Source organism: Hylobates moloch, unplaced genomic scaffold, assembly GCF_009828535.3.
Source record: "Hylobates moloch isolate HMO894 unplaced genomic scaffold, HMol_V3 SCAFFOLD_17, whole genome shotgun sequence".
Taxonomy (NCBI): Eukaryota; Metazoa; Chordata; class Mammalia; order Primates; family Hylobatidae; genus Hylobates; species Hylobates moloch.
In genome coordinates, this window is record NW_026652292.1 from 21,231,077 (window position 1) to 21,250,073 (window position 18,997).

General features: G+C 34.2%; 1 long non-coding RNA gene across 2 annotated transcripts in view; it reads right to left on the minus strand.

Moving 5' to 3' along the window:
• Window positions 1-18,997, minus strand: part of LOC131381672 (uncharacterized) — a 99,114-nt gene that overhangs the window by 13,486 nt on the left and 66,631 nt on the right. Inside the window, exon 3 of one of the 2 annotated variants that reach the window (XR_009210555.1) lies at window positions 4,554-4,689. The exons of the other annotated variant lie outside the window; for it this stretch is intronic. This is a non-coding gene — a long non-coding RNA (uncharacterized LOC131381672). Of the gene's footprint in view, window positions 1-4,553; window positions 4,690-18,997 lie in introns of those variants that run through there. 2 annotated transcript variants of the gene reach the window in all.

The window sequence follows — 18,997 nt, forward strand, 5'->3', positions numbered from 1 at the left end:
GAGGCAGGAGAATGGCGTGAACCCGGGAGGCGGAGCTTGCAGTGAGCCGAGATTGCGCCACTGCACTCCAGCCTGGGCGACAGAGCAAGACTCCGTCTCCAAAAAAAAAAAAAAGAATGATTGTAACTTGTAACTTCGGGACAAATATTAATTTTTAATTTTTATATTCTAAGTGTACATTTATGTAATATAAATGCTGCATATTAACTAAAATAATTAAATGTTAGCATTTAAGGTTGTATTTTATTACTGTTTTTATTCACTTTTGAAAGGATTGCAAAAGAATTTGAATAAAATAAATACAGTGGTGCTATAACATCAATGAACATGATATATTTCTATTATTAATACTATAAGAATACAGAGTTATCCAATGAGTTATAAAAAAAAAAGAGAAATCAAAACCTAACAAGGAAATGTATTTATTTCTATACTAAGATTTTTTAAATGTTATAAAATTGTTCCAGCAATGGATTAACATTGACAAAAAAAAACCAAAGAAACTAGATGAAGAAAAAAAGAATTATTGAACAAAAGTGAGAAAAATGTGAAATGTTTATATGTATATACTAGCCATAATTTGATCGATTATTTCAAAGGCAAAAGACATGAAAATATAGCCACCATTTTTTTATTTTAATTTTAATTTGCAAGTAAAAATTACATGTATGCAAAAAATGATTTTTAAAAATATGTATACTTTGTGGAATGGCTGAATTAAGCTAGTTAACATATGCATTACCTCACATACTTACTGTTTTGTGTGTGTGTGGTGAGAACACTTAAAATCTGTTATCAGCAATTTTCAAATTTAAAATGTTGTTATTAGCTGTAGTCACCATGATGTAAAGTTGATACCTTGAACTTATTCCTCCTGCCTAACTGGAATCGGGTATCCTTTGATGAACATGTCCCCGCTCCCCTTTGGTAAACACTATTTTACTCTCCATCTCTGTAAGTTTCACTTTTTTCCACTACATACATAACTGAGATCATGTGGTATTTATCTCTCTGTACCTGGCTTATTTCAACTTAACATAATAACCTTTAGGTTTATACATGATGTTACAAATGACAGAAATTTATTCTTTCTTAAGGCTGGATAGTATTCCATTGTGTATATATATCAGCTTTATCTATTTATCCATTGATAGACACTTATTTGATTTCATATTATGGATACTGGGGATAATGCTGAAATGAACATGGAAGTGCAGATATCTCTGCAACATACTGATTTTAGATCCTTTAAATATATACCCAGCAATGGGATTGCTGGATCATATGGTAGTTCCATTTTCATTTTTTTGAGAAGCCTTTATACTGTATTTGATAATGGCTTTATTAATTTACATTCATACTAACAGTGTGTGAGGGTTCTCTTTTCTCCACGAATCACCAACACTTGTTATCGTTTGTCTTTTTGATAACAATTATTCTAACAGGTGTGAGGTAGTATCTCCTGATGATTAGTGATGTTGAGCATTTTTTTCATAAACCTGTTAGCCATTTGTTTGTCTTCTTTTGAGAAATGTCTATTTAGGTCCTTTCCCAATTTTTAAAGTTTTCTTACAAAATTGAGTTATCTGGATTTCTTGTTTATTTTGGATATTAGCCCCTTATCAGATATGTGTATTGAAAATATATTCTCTCATTCTGTAGGTTGTCTCTTCACTTTTTTTTTTTTTTTTTTGCTCTACAGAGCTCTTTTGTTTGATATAATCCCATTTGTCTATTTTTGCCTTTGTTTCCTGTGCTTTGATATCATGTCGAAAATGAATTGCCCAGATCAATATCCTGGAGCTTTTTCTCTAAGTTTTCTTCAGTGGTTTTATAGTTTTAGGTGTTACATTTAAGTCTTTAATTCATTTTTAGTTGATTATTGTATATGCAGTGATATAATGGTCCAATTTAATTCTTTTGCATGTAGATATTCAGTTTTCCCAGCACCATTAATTGACAAGTTTGTCATTTCCACGTGGTGCATTCTTGGTACCTCTGTTGAAAATGAATTTACCGTAAATGTAGGGATTGATTTCTGGGTTCTCTTTTCTGTTCCATTGGCCTATTTTTTTTTTCAAGTGCCAACTATTAATGGTATTTACCAGGGTTTGGGATTGAAGCTAACATATTTTATTGTATGTAATACCTAATGTCATATATTTTTTTACAAGGGTGATTTACATCTCAAAAATAATTAAAAAGTGTTCTAAGAACCAAAAAGGAAACCACAAGCAAATAAAAAATAAGATGTCAAGTCACAGAGATTTTTATAACTGTAAAAAAAAACCCTCAAAATTCAGACAGAAAGAATAGACTTAAAAGGAGCAATAAACAATCCAATAATGATAGATGATCTCCAACTAAAAACCCAGATGTAGCCTCAGACCCTTTCCCTGAATTTTCCGAAGCTCAGTGATAATTCTAGAGGTTGGATACAACAGTGAGGAAAATATATTTAACTAAGAATAGATAGAATTATGTTTCTGTTCTGTCCAAAAGAAATTAAATTGTCATTTAAAAAGTAAAGCAAAACAAATTATTTTCTTACCCACCTCTTTTCCTAACTTAGGGTCATTCTGAATAAATATTATTCAATTTGATCTGTTGTTATTAATTCAAGTAAAATACATTCAGATTTTACATAAATAAAGCTATAAATTCTTACAATAAAATATTCTGGATATAAACTCAGGCAGGGTCTGTGTCATGTTAAAATTTTCCTGAATTTATATACTTATAAACACAAATATAATTTATCATTTATGTGCTAGCAATTAAATTATAAAATGTATGTCAGTATTGTATATGAAAGACTGTTTTATGAACTACCCCAGAATAATCTAGTTTCATCGTTACATATGCTAAATGTGATGCTACAATTAGCACACTTGGTAATTCAGGTAATATTTTAATTAGTCAGGCTGAATATCTACATATAGGGTAAATACTGTTGTAATAGTTGTACTATGCCCAGTAATTATAATTTATGAAACAAATAAATAGAAATATTTTAATATAAAGAATGCAGAGTTACCCAATAAGTAACAGAAAAATAAAGTGAGAGAAGTCAGAACCCAACAAGGAAATTTATTTATTTCCAGCTCAATAATATTTTTTGCTCAAGGATTCTAAGTTCTAGTAGATTTTTTGAATGTTATCATGCTATTGTAAAAACAAGAGAATGTGTCTTACATTTGAATGTGTCTCACAAAACATATTTATTCATTGTAACGATAATCATAAATATATAAGCATTTTATATTTGTTTCTGATATGCATTAATAAATGTTTTATACAGAAATACACTGTAATTGTGTTCGTTTGCTCAACAAGCAAACTTTTAAAAGTTATGGATATGGCCAGCACTGGCAATGTAAATATTTTATATACAAAATATGTAGATTTTTATGGCTACTTTTTTATTTAGTTAATCTCCAAAAATATATTTCTTCCTCTACAGATTCTACATTTCTGAAAGATCCTACAGGCATCAAGTTTAGGAATCTATATATACTACAAAACAGTTAACAGTACTACAGATTTGGCATAATTACAACATGTGTAGAAGAGGAATCAGTTTCATAAAATTCCTAAATGGTAGTTGGAAAATATAAGTATTTAGACAAATATTTATTTGCTTATTACTGAGGACTACTCATAACTTGTTTTTTGGGATGGCCAACGAATAATCATGTATTGTTATACTATTGACACCTCTTAGCCTTAGAATGTATAATGGCACATATAATTTTAATGAATTAGGGAAGTCCAGTATTGTGTTTCAGAAATGGTCAAGAAATTGCATTCTTCTAAGAGGTCAAGGAAGATGATGGTTTACAATTATTTGTTGGATTTAGCAATATGGAAATGATTGGTAGCCTCAGCAACATCTATTAAAACAAAAGATTGATATAGAAAAACATCACAGAAATGATAAGCAAAATAATGACCAAACTAATATAGTGTTTTAAGTAGAATTCTGTGCCATAGTGCACAAGCCCTGCCCTTTCAGTGTAAATGAGGCCTGTAAATATGATGGGAGAGTCATTTCCATATTATTAGGTTATATTATATGACAAAGATAATGAAGTAATCACACCAGTGATGACATTATACAATATGTCATTACATTATGTCAAATAAGACTATGGTTTACCCTTGAACAACACATGTTTAAATTGTAAGTGTCCACTTACACATATATTTGATTCTACCTCTGCCACCCCTGCGTCAGCAAGACTACCTCCTCCTTTTTCTCCTTCTTCTCAGTCTACTCAACTTGAGGACAACCAGGATGAAAACCTTTACAAAGATCCATTTCCACTTAATGAATAGTAAATATATTTTCTATTCCTTATGATCTTTGCAATAGCATTTATTTTCTCTAGCTTACTTTGATATAAGAGCACAGTAATGGCTGCACGTGGTGGCTCACACCTGTAATCCCAGCACTTTAGGAAGCCAGGGCAGGTGGATCACAGGGTCAGGAGGTAGAACCATCCTAGCCAACGTGGTGAAGCCCCATCTCTACTAAAAATACAGAATTACCCGGGCGTGGTGGCAGGTGCCTGTAGTCCCAGCTACTCAGGAGGCTGAGGCAGGAGAATGGCATGAACCCCAGAGGCGGAGGTTGCAGTGAGCCGAGATCACACCACTGCACTCCAGCCTGGACAACAGAGCAAGACTCTGTCTCAAAAAAAAAAAAAAAAGAGCACAGTAAATTAACTGGAATTATATATAACATACAAAACAGGTGTTAACTGTTTATATTACTGATAAGGCTCCTGGTCAACAATAAGCTATTAGTAATAGCCTATGATGTAATGCAGAAATAGTAAACTATGAAGTATACAATACAAACAATAAATAACTCATAATCCAGAGAATTGCTCGGGTGGAAAATGGAAAAAGAAATAAGCCTGCAATTAATTATTAAATGAGTAAAGGAAGACAAAGTGGGTGCCTTGTCTTTGTCTGCTTGAGATTTAACGTGGAGATAGGCAATATAAAATTAGGCAAAGCTACTTTGGATAGTTTTGAAGAGATATTTGCAGTGACCTAGAGGAACTAAATCAACTACCTAATAGGAACAGAATAGAAGTAGCAAGAATCAGATAAAATATCTCATACATTTTAAGCTGAAATTCTGAAGCCCTAGTGATTTTTGTTTAGCATGAGAAGACAAATATGCAATATGCCTGTATGCTAATGTAATGGGCACTATAACACACCATTAGAAATTTCTTTCAGCATGGAAGGACTTTTCTCCCAGCTACTAGGAGTGAAATTGGATGTCATGCCTAAAATTTCATCTCACTATTGCCCTTTGCTTTAAAAAAGTCATTTTGCCCAATTTTTCATCCATTTCTGCATCCAGTGATTGGTCACTGTGGATATATAAAAATCTGATCTCTTCTCTCAGTGCAACATATCCTTAAAGTGCCTTTCAGTTTTTAATATCCCTGCAAGGTCAGCTGAAACTTTTGTTTGTACTACATTGCTGTCCAACTTCTTTCTCTGCCCAGTCATGCTTTCATTCCCTCCCCTCAGATGTTGATCACTAGAGCACTCCCCAATAAATACATGGCATGCTGATTCTTCTGTCAAACCATATGCTTCCTTGTGAAACATATTCATCAATGTTTCTAGAATTGGTCTGAGAAAGCAGACGCCAATATGAAATATTGGTGCTGGATTACTAATTGAAAGGTGGTAATGAGGCCTTCATTTCTTGAGGGTCAAGCATAAATAGTGCTTATTTCTGCTAAGAGCTAGCAACATATTTGTTAAAATTCTCACTAGTGGTGAAATCTGATGGCGTACCACTGGGAGAAAATGCACTAGCAATTGTTCCATGTTTATCATTTGAAAAATATGGGGGAGATAGCAATTATAAGGAAAATGGAAATAGATGGATGTTGGTGAAGAGAAAGACACTATAAGGCCAAGGAAATAGCAAAGTTCAAGACAAGGCCACTGAGTTCCAAAGAAATGTAGGCATTTATGTTATGCTTATGTCCAGGCTTTAAGTAGGAAAGAATGGAATGCTCTGATAGGAGATAGAGGCATCTGGGCACTGAACATTCTATATTCTCAAAAACTCAGATTATCTTGAATCCTCTGAATCTGAATAAATGGCTCATTCCTTCTTCGTTGTGTATAGCAGACCTTCCTTACATGAATAAAACACAGAGGCCTCTGCCCTGAAAATCAAAACAGAGTTTCCTCAAAATCTCCCTCCATTAGCCTTCTGGCTGTAAGAACCATAATTAGCATTAAGCCAAAATGTGATCTGTCTGGTGAAATGCTGAGTCTGTTAATGGTGCAAGAGACCCTTAAAGAAATATAGAAATATAGATACTGGACATGGTGGCTCACCCTGTAATCCCAGCACTTTGGGAGGCCGAGGTGGGCAGATTACCTGAGGTCAGGAGTTTGAGGCCAGCCTGACTAACATGGAGAAACCCTGTCTCTACTAAAAATACAAAATTAGTCCAGTGTGGTGGCACATGCCTATAATCCCAACTACTCATGAGGCTGAGGCAGGAGAATCGCTTGAACCCGGGAGGCGGAGGTTGCAGTGAGCCGAGATCACGCCATTGTACTCCAGCTTGGGCAACAAGAGTGAGACTCCGTCTCAAAATATATAGATATAGATATAGATATAGATATAGATATAGATATAGATATAGATAGATATAGATACATAGATATATGCTTCACAGAGTGTATCACCCACCCAGGGACCCTAGAATACAGTGCAAACATGATGATGATATGTCTTTAAAAACTTAGAGAAATAAATGGCCGATGTTAAGTTGAGTAGAAGTGTAAGATTTTTATGCAAAGACTGGAAGTATGGATCAAAGTGTTCAAAGAATAAGACATCAGATTGATTATACTATGGAAGATTGCACCACTCACCAGTTGACTATGTCGTCAGGAAGGGTACAGGAGATATTCTATTGACCAAGGCAATAAAGAATGGTAAGAGGGATCATAGCATCCTTTAGAAGTCTGATGATCAACCTGCAGCTGGGGTCCATGCCTGGATGGTATATTCTGTAAGTTTTATATTTATATATACTTATACCTATATTTATATATCCTTTAATTAAATTTATGTTCCATTTGTTCTTGATTAGAATTCAGACCTATATTTTTTCTCCTGGATCCCACTAGCACATGTTGGCTAGGTTCTACAACTCCTTAAGGGATAGAAGTAGGAGTTGCTATTTTAGAACTTGGTTTATTGAGTAATAAGGATGGTACAAAACTGAAATTACAGAAGCCAGATGGTAGCACTTAACCGACAGATTCAAGAAAAACACAATAATCATGAGACAAGGCTGGAGTCTCAGTCATGGGTACATGATCCTCAGAGAGCCAATGCAGGTGCTTAATTAAGAAACAGTATCCCTAGGGAAAAGATAAGTGGTCTTCTAAGAAGAAAACTGATCTATCTATACAACCCAAACTGTTGACGATCAAGAGGTTAAATACATCCATATCAATAAAAGGCATATCTCTTGCCCAGTTTCCATATCTGAGCCAGTTTATAAGCCCATAGTTTATAGGCCCATAGCTCTTTGTTCCCTGAAAGGATAGCCCTGCAACTTTATGGTGAATTCCTCAGTTTTTCCTCAATGAAACCAGTGGCCATTTGCTTGGGCAAGAATACACTGGGAATGAGAAATACCTCAAACATTGGGAGAATATTACACAGTAAGAATCAATACTAATAGCAGGGAAAAAAAGACATTCTCAAGGTTCTCTGTTAGAAAGGGAAATGTGGTGACTGGTGACTAGTCCTAGCCTAGTTCCACTTCACCTTTGGTTCACTGGATCCATAGAACTACCTATTGATTTGTTTCCTAGTGTCTGAAGAACATACTTGGTAGATATCCCAATCTGCATATTGATTTCTTGGACTATGGGGTAAGACTTATTATCTACAGTAGGAAATGAAAAAGTGGAAGCCTCTAAAATGTCCCGCCTTACCTTCTTCCATGGTTGTAAATCAAAAACAATGTTTTTCCTCATGAGAATAAATTATAATAGTGCCACCCTAAAATATATAAAAGGACGTAAAGATGATGGCCCTTGATATAGCTTGATTTAATTCATCAGACATGCCTTTCTAGAAGCCAGATAGACCCAAGATAATTGCAGTAGACCTTCACAGATTTAAATAGGTAGTATTCTTCATCGCAATTGCTATGCTACATATGTGGCACCTTTGCTGTAAGATAAAATGCCAACTTGATATATGTACATGATGTGCATTTACCTATTGCATGCAGTCTTTTTCATCCCTATCAGAAAGAAGGATTGCTACGGTTTGAACGTGTCTCCCAAAGTTAATGTGTTAGAAAGTTAATCCTCAATGGAACAGTGCTGGGAGGTTGAACTTTTAAGAACTGATTAGATTATGATGACAGGGCCATAATTAGTGGATTAATGCCATTATCAATGGAGGGGTTTAGTTATCATAGTGGATTTCTTACGAGAAGATGAGATTGCCCGTCTTCCAGCTGTCAAGTACTCACTATCTTGTCCTTCTGCCTTCTGCCAAAAATGATTCAGAAAGAAGGCCCTCATCAGATGCCAGCATTTTGAAATGGACTCCCCAGGCCCCAGAACCGTGAGAAATAAATTTACATTGTTTATGAATGACCCAATCTGTGGTATTCTCTTATAGTAGCAAAAAATGAACTAAGACAAGGATCATAAATGGTTTATTTATGTAGGGTGAAAAACAATGTATACATACAATCTTGCACTAGGCCATGGTAAAAGTCTCACTTTGTCTAAAGATAATCGTTCTTTCTAGCTTCCTACAGCATAGCAAAATGATCCACTATATTCACGACATTATGCGAATAAGATGGGATAAGAAAGAAATGGTACGTTCATTGGAGGCCTTTTAAGAACAAACGTGCTACAAAACTCTATGAAGTTTCAGGGCTGTCACATTTACAAAATGTATAGAAATCCAATAATCTGGAGGGTGAAGTTCAATGTAAAAAAAAAAAAAATGAATCAATCATTGTATCTAAACTTCCACCATTTAAAAGAATCCCAATGTCCTGTGAGACACGTTGAGCTGTTAAGACAGTATATTCTACATGGGAATATTGTTTCAACCCATATAAAAATGTAATAAAAGTTGCTGCATTTGAGTAAGGCTCAGAGTAGGAAAGGGCTAAGACAAGTTTGGGCTGTAGTATAAATGATATTGGAGATACTAGTAATGGTAAAATATGCTCTATGTGACTTATGCAAAATGTAGACACCCCAGAGTGCTGAACAAGCCTATGTTAAGTGGCAGAGTGTTTATTATATATGTTAAGTGGCATAGTATATGTTATATATGTTAAGTGGCATATGTTAAGTGGCATATATGTTATATATATGTTATTTGTTGTATATAACATAAGCATATATGTTATATGTAAGTGGCATGTTAATTGGCATATTGTTATATATGTTAAGTGGCATATTATATGTTGTGTATGTTAAGCAGCATATTATATGTTATATTATATATGTTAAGTGGCATATTACATATGTTAAGTGGCAGAGCCTTTATTCAAAGTGCTGAACGTGGCTATGTTAAGTGGCAGAGTATTTATTGTCTTTAAAAATCATTTCTCACTTGGTCCCAGTACACCATACTACTGGTCTTGTCAAAAATGGAACACATGGCTATGGTTCATAAAGTGACAACATATGGCAAACTGCCCATTCTGAGCTGGGTTGAGTCACCCTGAATAAGTCACAAGGTTGGTGTGCCCAGCAGCAGTCTACCATAACATCAGAAGGGATATATACAGGATTGGGCATGAATAAGGCCTGATGGCACAGCAAGTGGTTTAGTTCCCCATACCATCCTCCATTGATTCACCTGTGGCTCTCCGTCAGCTCACACATGTGTTCAGGTCACATGTGTTCACTGAGAAAAGAAAAACAGCAGTTTGAGCTATGTGAACTATGCTAAATTTATCAGGCCTAGAGATATTTGAGTAGGGAACTTTAGTCACACCCACACCACCCATGCCCAGGGGCAACTGTTTAAAGGTACTTTGTTCCTGACTAGCAGTCTCACCCATTATCTTCATGTTCCTGAAATTTGTGATACAAATAACAATGTGTAGCCCACCAATAACTTTATGCTGTTTTAAGGTAAATTCTTGGTAAACAACTTTGAAATTGCCTCTTCTTATAACTGAGAATTATAAGCAATTGGCTTACATGATTATGATGGCTGAGCCGTACCAAGATCTGTAGTTAGCAAGCAGAGACCCATTAATGTCTATGTTTCCAAAGACTGGAAAAGACCTTCACTATTCCTAAAGACAGTCAGGCAGGAGGAGTTCCCTCTTACTCAGCCTTTTGTTCGATTCAATGTTCACCTGACGGACTAAGGCACACCCACATTAGGGAGGACAAAAGACTTCACTATAATTCAAATATTAGTCAAATATTAGTATTATCCAGAAACATACTAACAGACACACCCAGAATAATGTTTGGACAAATGTCCTATTACTCCATGGCCCAGTCAAGTTGACATACAATATTAACCATTATAATACTACATCCTAACTTTTCCTTATACTTAGTCTGGCTTCTTGCCCTAGGCCCATAGGTGCTGATGCAGAGCACTCCTCAGATGCTCCCTGCGTGCCCATCCTTGTTTCAGAGTCTGCTGTCAGGGAAGCCAATTTGCAACAGCCAACAAAGCCCACTGGGACAAATAATGCAAAATGGAAGAGAATCTATTAGTCTGTCTTATTATCTAAATATAAATTTATCTTAGAAATATATAACATATATACATGGATATAGTGTATACATAAGTTAGAAATAATATAGATACAGTATATGATAGAAGCAGAAAACTGTTATAATGGTAGAATGTGATTATAACAGGCAAGGCTGGACTCCTGCTGTTTATTTTTGTCTCTGTCTGTCTATTTTTATTTTTTGTCTCCTCTTCTCTTTTGTAAAAGGGAGGTGGTTTGCACAATGGGAGCCATGCAACCTCTGTGGGAAGAGTTATTTTAACGCTGACCTTGATTAGAATTGCCATTGCATAGGTAGAAACATAAAGAAATAGCATTTTATACTGTTTGTTATCATTGTTGTTTTGTTTTGTTTACTTACTGCAAATAATCATTTTTGTTGTCCATGGGCCAATTGTTCTTAAAGTGTGGGTAGCATAAGCATCATGTGGTAACTTGTTGGAAATGTAAATTCCTGGGTACCACTCAAGGCATACTGAATCAGAAACTCTGAGCATGAGGACAAACAAGCCCTCTGGGTGATTCTGATGAATGCTAAACTTTGAGACCACTGATATAAATAATACACTAATTTCCTCATTATTTATTATTATTATTTTATAACTGCATTAACCTGTTTTTCCTTACCAAGATAGAATCACACTAGCACAATGATTAAATTATCATTTTTTACTTATCTATGCAAATTTGCAAGTCTAGGCAGAATACCACTATATATTAATTTATGTTCAACATGAAATTTTATTTTTCTGAACAAAAATAATAGAGATTATTATATTTAATGTAATTGGCAAAATTAGTTGAGTTTCCTCAAACACATTGCAAATAATTGTATAATACCTGTTTTTTCTATTATTTTCCAATTAGTGAATTCTAGCAATAAGGTTTTTTAAAGTGGTTCATTATAATACATGTAATTATATTCGGGTAAAGAAACACTACTTTCACTAACTGTTAATATTACTTTGACTTACAAAAAAGCAGCAATGCTAATTAAAGGAGAGCAATTTAAATTTTTAGTTTAGTAGTTCAAGTATCTTTGGCACAAAATGGAAACAGTTATAGCTTACAGAGAATTTGGGGCTGGAAATAGTAAAAGTATGCTTTAATTCTACAGTTCTGATCCTGGGTTAATACTGTATATAACCCCTAACAAAAAGGCAGAAAAAAAAATCAACTTTATTATCCGCTGGGAAAAAAATTCATGCTGTGTTACATCATGACAAGCCACTACTACTGCATAGTAATTGGCAGCCAGTGGTGGGATCCCACTGTGACTAATCCTTGTCATTTTAGAGGTATTTTTCTGAGCCCCCAAATTAATACAATTTAAAAAAAATCTTAACACATCATGTTAAATGGTTTTATTGAATCATTATGCTGTTTGGGTTCTACTTATTTTTAGAAATGTCACAGAGTAAATCTTAATTCCTTTGACTTTTCCTTTCATACCATGCACTGATGCTTGCATTTCCTCAGGACTCACTCAGTTACTTTTAATTCTAATCCAACATACATACAGTTTCTCAAACCTTAGCAGGAGGGTTATTTTTCCACCCATGTTTTTACCTTTACCGATTATTGCTTCATATGTTAAAATATCTTTTCAGGTTTATTCATCTTTTAACACAATTAAAAGGTGAACGACTTTTAATGTAGAGCCTGTGTCTTTGATTTTATTTTTCATTCCTTGTGTTCTTGGTTATTGCTAAAGATCCTTGTTTACATAAAAAAAATTTGTTAAAAAGTAGGTTTGTCTTCATTCTCTCCAAAAGCATTTAATAATTGCGATACAGACATTCTTATTTGTGGGAAGGTGACAGGATTCAGCATTTCTAAAACTATAATCTAGAAACCAATTGATCTAACCAGAGAGAATCAAGAATAGTGAGAAGAGCCATCATCATCATAGTTATAGAGGGGCTCCAGAAAGGCTGTAGTGCAATTAAATAGTATTTTCTGATGCACAGGAGCAGAAAGGATGTCAAATGCTGTGTTTCACTTCTGATGAATCTGCATGGAGCCCTAGGATCTCTTTTTCATGCTAAATACAACTTCTAAGGTTTACACATAGATTTATGACAAAGATTGAAAAATCACAAATAGTGCTGACATAATTTTATATATAAATATATAATATAATATACATGTAAATATTGGTAAACCCCAAGAAAAATAATATATAATTCATATATCCCTTTTTGGGCCTCAAAAATATTTTAAAAATTAAAAAAATTTTAGCTGTTCCTTATACTGACTTTCTTTCATAGTAACAAACACCACTCATGTTAAGACCACTGAATAAAATTCCGTATGTAAAAAAGTAGACACATTATAAAGGAAATAAGCATCTTAGTAAGAAAACAATATACTGCAAGTTTCAGTGATTGGATCAGATCTGTAAAATAACTTTTACCATAGTGGAAACTTTTCCAAAAACACAAAATATTCTGGGGGGATTGGGTTTTATCCCGGTTTAAAGCTGAAACCACTTTAAGGCATGTTGTGGCAATACAGTGATGGCAGGGTGGTTCTGGAAACTGTTAAATCTACAGTGTTCAGGTAATAAAAAGAATATTTTACTTTTTTTTTTTTTTTTGAGACGGAGTCTCGCTCTGTCACCCAGGCTGGAGTGCAGTGGCACGATCTCAGCTCACTGCAACCTCGGCCTCCGGGGTTCAAGCGGTTCTCCCACTTCAGCCTCCTGAGTAGCTGAGGCAACAGGTGCATGCCACAACACTCGGCTAATTTTCTGTATTTTTAGTAGAGGCGGGGTTTCACTGTGTTAGCCAGGATGGTCTCGATCTCTTGACCTCGTGATCCGCCTGCCTCGGCCTCCCAAAGTGCTGGGATTACTGGCATGAGCCACCGTGCCCGGCCAAATATTTTACTTTTTAAAAATAAGTGGGCAAGAAATGGCAAAGATGACTACTTACATATGGTACTAATGCTCTTGCTACTTTCTTGAAGCAGTTCAGGTATTCTTGATGAGCATAGAGACAATCTGACTTGGTATATTTTTTGGATCTTATTTATGATTTGGAAGGAAACAAACATTTACCAATAAATTTAGAATCAGAAAGGACTTTGCTGGTTGCCATTTTTAAAGGCAGGCCAGTAGTTGCAGACTGCAAGTATTTTTTCTGGTTTCTTTGCCACATTCTTCTGTCATCTCAGCCTTTGGAAAACTACCTTCTGGGTCTTCAAGCTGTGTACTTATCAGTGGTAACCACTGTGGATAGCAGAGGCCTTTGAGGCCTTTTTCTGAGGTTACAGCTTTGTTGACGGGGCTCATTTCTTCTAAACACTTGTTCCCTTCCTGATCTAACATATCTTCTGACCATCTAGTGTTGTGATCAACTGGGATTTGAAGAGTTATCTTGTTGTCAAAGATAGTGACTGTATCAGCTGTCTTGAAAGGACCTGGAGTTTACTATCATCAGTTTCACCAGAATCCACTATTACCTTGGATAGTTTTGGCATAGACTATGGATTCCTCGTTGTAGGAATCTTATGCTAGTCTCCTACACAATTTAACTTCTATAGCAAATTTATGTGCTTATCATTCTAAATCTGCATCATTTTAAATGAAGTAAGTGTAATTATTTTCACAGTCAGTAAATCACATATATTCTGTCACTTGGAGTTGCAGTAAGATGGGCTACCTGAAAGTTCCTAAAAGCTTGGAATGCCGAAAAGTCAAAATCTCATTATAATGATTGTAGTCCTGAAAAATTCTGATGTACTTACAAAATGTTTAATCCTGAAAGCAACCTTGATATTCTGTGTAATTCTATATGCTGCTTTCTGTAGCACAGCAGGAACAATAATGGGCTATTACTGGAAATTGTTGTGGAGAGGATAAAATACATATATACTATCAAAGTAAGCATATTGTGGTGTCCAAATTTTTTTTGAAAGTATTTTCTTTTGGTAAACTGGCAATCTTTCTTTTTACACTGAATTGCTTTTTACTATGCACACACATTTCACCTAACTTTTAAGCAACATTCCATTTTCTAATGTATTAGTTACAGAAATGGGATAAGATATTTTGTAATTACACATTATGTTATTATTGTAATACAAAATGGCTTTTTAAATACCAGTAATTCCTGAAGACTGTTTGTATTTTTCTCTTCTTGTAAATATTTTTTCAATATTTAGTAGTAGTATATTCCAGGCACAGTGGCTCAAGCCTATAATCCCAACACTGAGGGAGGCAGAGGCAGTTGGATAGCTTGAGCCTAGGGGTTTGAGATCAGCCAGGGCATCATAGTGAGAACCCATTCTTTACAAAATGAAACAAAAGTTTGAACCAAATAGTAGTATATGAGGCAAATATATAACATAGCTACCTTCATTAGGTAATTGGGAGTTTTGAATGTTTTGAATTGTTTTATTTATTTAATTTTTTTAGCTTATTTCTATGTTTTCATATCTAGAAAAGCAAGAGAATTTGGAAATTTGTCTTAAGGAAAAAGTAAAGCAATGTATCACTTAATACATTCAATTCAGATGTCAACCAAATTCATACTTTAAGTTTAACCACCTTGTCTTTAACGTTCATTCTTACTCAATAGATAAAGGGGAGAAATGGTGAAAACATGTATTTTTAAAAACTTAATGAGTTTAAAGAATAAAATAAAAATATTTTTCACAAAGTGTCTGATGCTATTTGTAGATTAAAGAACCCATAAGATATACTTTATTCTATGGAATGCTAATAAAGCGAAAATATCTTTAGCATGAGGAACATTTGGACTCTGAAGTAGTTTATTTTAAATTCCAGATCAGTCACCATTGCAGCACAAGGACCAATAATGCATTAAAGTTATTTCCTTCCAGAAATAATTTTGAATAAAGTGTTTTCCAAATGCTAGTAAACAAGATTGGCTGCAATGTTCTCACCAAGAAAAAGAACATTAAAACATGAACCCATGAAGATACATAAATGGCGTCTTTTTTTTCTATAATAATGTATAATTTCATTACACAATGTGTTGTTGAATAAACACCAGGTAAGAGAATAAATATTTAACAATGACTTTGTGTTATTTAATACAGTGAATAACTGTATCCAGTGTAATTTGATTTTAAGGCTGTAGCCATTTTAATACAGTATTGGTTTAAATTGAAATCTCAGTTTTAGTAGGCTTATTATTTATTATCAAATCTATCTTGATATGTAGGAACTAAAGCCATTCATTAAAAAAAAATTATACATACTTAGAAACTTAAAGGCAAATAATTTTAAACCAAAGTCTGACACTCAAATTATTTATTATAGTTGTATAGACAATTCCTTGGGTTATTGCATTTTTTTAATACAGTCATAGGTGATGGAAGCTTTTCTATATCTTATAAAAAACATTGTTATAGAATTACAGGGGTAAAATTATTGTCTGCATTAAGCCTTTATTATGATGGATGACGATGAAACTGGGTCAAAGGCAAATTAGTTTGCCAAATAACATGCTATTTGTAATCATGTTGAAAGATGGTCCCAGGACTCCTGAATCACAGCGAGTACCATTTGTGCTCACAATTGTAAATGCTATTACTTGAAACGTCTGAAGAAGAAGACTAGGAACAGAATGATAGAATTCCTGTGTGTGGGCCAATATTTACATTAGCATAATAATGTTGACAGGTTTCTCAGCAATCTCTTACCTAAGCACAAAACATTCATAACAAAGTGTTGGTAGTCCCAGACATGGAAATCCTTTTGGAAAGCTCAGTGAGTGTCAAATTCCAGACAGAGCTAATATACTACAATGAGATCTGAGTCCACCATTTAAACCTCCAATTTTGAAAACACCATATTCATCATTTTTAGAGTTTAACAGTTTCATCGCTGTCAAATATGTCACACCAAAAACTGGAAAATCAGAATCTTCAAAACACATAGAATTCAGTCAATTCAAAAATGAAGCAGTGTTTATTTCAATGCAACCTGGTGGAGCAAACCTTGCTAAACTTTAAGAAAGAGGTAGGTGAAGCACCTGCCAAATGGCAGTTCTATTACTTAGAAAGTAAAAAATCAAAGGGCATTCTCAGAAATGCAGACCCCCAAGATCTAACCACAAAGATTCGGTTTAGAAGTGGGGATCAGGAAACTGTAGGTTTAATAATACATTTCAGGCAATTCTGATGCAGGTGGACAGGGGTCAGTCCTTGAGGAATGCTCTGTGATCTCAGTCTATTTAAGTCAAAACAATGAGCCCCTAGATGCTACCTATTCCTCCATTTATCAGTTTTCTTTGCCCATTCTTACTTGTCTTACTCAGGATTTCTGAAAGTGTACATATTTTTAGGATTTCTGAAAGTGTACATATTTTGTAAAGCTGCCTGAAAATTGATATGAGCAGTAATTGATAAAAGTGTATGATAGAAAGGAAAATTTTTATCTTACACGGAACATGGCAGAGAGAGGTCTAGAAAGAGAGATAAGGGCAACATAGAGCCTGAACACATAATATAGAGGGAAATAAATTCATAAAGTATTATAGACATTGAGCAAAGACCTCCTCATATCTACTTTGAAACAGGGAAACAAAAACCAGAGATTCTCTCAACTTATCTATTGCAATGAGTCTAACAGTTTGTGTTAGGAAAAGTTAGAAGGAGAAGGGAAAGAGATCATAAATTTGTTTTCTACCTCCTCTATTTGATCTAACCCAAACATATGTACATATTTTCATTAGTTTAAAAACTAGTGATGCAAAAAATATAATATATATAATAAATGGGCTCCATATACCTAGGTCTAAGAATGTTTTAAACCTCCATATATTATGTGTAGTTCATTGCTTTTCTAATAATCAGTAACACTCAATTTCAAGTGAGTTAAAATGCCTTAATATTATATATCACTTTTAACTTACAAAGTCTTTTAATATGTGTGTAAAGCACAGTGATAAACACACACACAATATATATAACATATATATATGTCAAGTCATGCTTTAAGGTGTTTCTAATTAAGCTAACAAACTATCGAAAAAGACTTGAACAATAACAACGTAATGAAATAAACAAGATTTATATATAAAATATTTAATAACTAGTGGTTATTGGCCAATCAGAATAAATGACATCAACACTTCAAATTCAAATATTAACTAGATGCATATTACTTCACAGTTGTAAAGAATTTTTTTTTAAATAAGAGAAAACAATCGTGTGATTTGGAAAAAAATTAAGAAGATTGTAAGAAAAAAAGGACAGTATCAAATTGGAACAATGGCAAAATAATATGAACAAAATCATAAAATCATTAAAGGAAAATGTATGTTTCAGAAACACATTTTGTGTGGATTTCTGTCATATTGTGTGTGAGTGGCTACAAATGGCCATAAGATCATACTAAATTTTTATTGGATGTTCATATCAGCCTCAGGGGTAGAGAGGGCAAATCCTGTGTGAGGAAGAATGTTTATGGCTGGTGTTTTGTATATCCATGGAAGCAAAGTAAAAGAAAAGATAAACAAAATGAATTATGAGAGTTATACTTCCTGCTTCACACCCCATCACTGACCTCCCTAGAAGAGAGAGGATAACTGACTTGATGTGGAAGACTAATTGGGGGAAAGACTTTCTCTCTGCAGGTACTTTTCAGTTTCTCTCTTTCATTCCTGCCAACCTCCTGGCAGGCTATGCTCTACTGTTTTTCCAGGACATAAACTTATTGAATCAGGCTTTGTCCAAGGAAGACATGCAGGTAACAATTTAGTTGACTTTAAATAATGAGAAATTGCTTGCATATCCAACTGGAGGAGTTTCTAAAGTTATTTTAACCAATTAGCATTGTCATTATTATAAGTTACACTTTAATAAACATTTATCTCCTCTCATATTCTTTATTGAATCAGAACAAGAGAAGAATGAAGTAATGTTACATATTGGTCCCTGAAAACTGCAACAAAAATGAAGGAATAAACTACCGAAGGGCATACATCCTGTAATCCATAAGGAATGAACTAGAGCCCAAGTCTCCTGCTTTTGCTTGGTAGGCAAAGAGATGAAACATTGTGAAGCAATAAATCTATATAAATGACTCACCAAAGATGACTTTATATCCTGCAAAGGCTTCATTCAGGAAAAAAAAAAATCAGATTTACAAGTATCATCCCAAATCAAAAATAGTTTTAATATATGCTCAAAGTCAGAAGTAATATTGGCCT